This window comes from Sander lucioperca, chromosome 2 (genome assembly GCF_008315115.2).
Source record: "Sander lucioperca isolate FBNREF2018 chromosome 2, SLUC_FBN_1.2, whole genome shotgun sequence".
Taxonomy (NCBI): domain Eukaryota; kingdom Metazoa; phylum Chordata; class Actinopteri; order Perciformes; family Percidae; genus Sander; species Sander lucioperca.
In genome coordinates, this window is record NC_050174.1 from 20983912 (window position 1) to 20984522 (window position 611).

The following is a 611-nucleotide window of genomic DNA, read 5'->3' on the forward strand; positions in this document are numbered from 1 at the left end:
GGGTGTAGTAAGTTGTAGCAGGGTGTAGCAGGGTGTAGTAAGGTGTAGCAGGGTGTGGTAGGGTGTAGTAAGGTGTAGCAGGGTGTAGTAAGGTGTAGCAGGGAGTAGTAGGGTGTAGCAGGGTGTTATAGGGAGAAGCAGGGTGGAGCAGGGAGTAGTAAGGTGTAGTAGGGTATAGTAGAGAGTAGCAGTGTGTAGCAGGGTGTAGTAAGGTGTAGCAGGGTGTACCAGGGTGTAGCAGGGAGTAGTAGGGTGTAGCAGTGTGTAGCAGGGTGTAGCAGGGTGTAGTAGGGTGTAGTAAGGTGTAGCAGGGTGTACCAGGGTGTAGCAGGGAGTAGTAGGGTGTAGCAGTGTGTAGCAGGGCGTAGTAGGGTGTAGCAGGGCATTGTAGGGCATAGTAGGGCGTAGCAGGGCGTAGTAGGGTGTAGTAGGGTATAGTAGGGAGTAGCAGGGTGTAGCAGGGTGTAGTAAGGTGTAGGAGGGTGTGCCAGGGTGTAGTAAGGTGTAGCAGGGTGTAGTAAGGTGTAGCAGGGAGTAGTAGGGTGTAGCAGGGTGTTATAGGGAGTAGCAGGGTGGAGCAGGGAGTAGTAACGTGTAGTAGGGTATAGTAT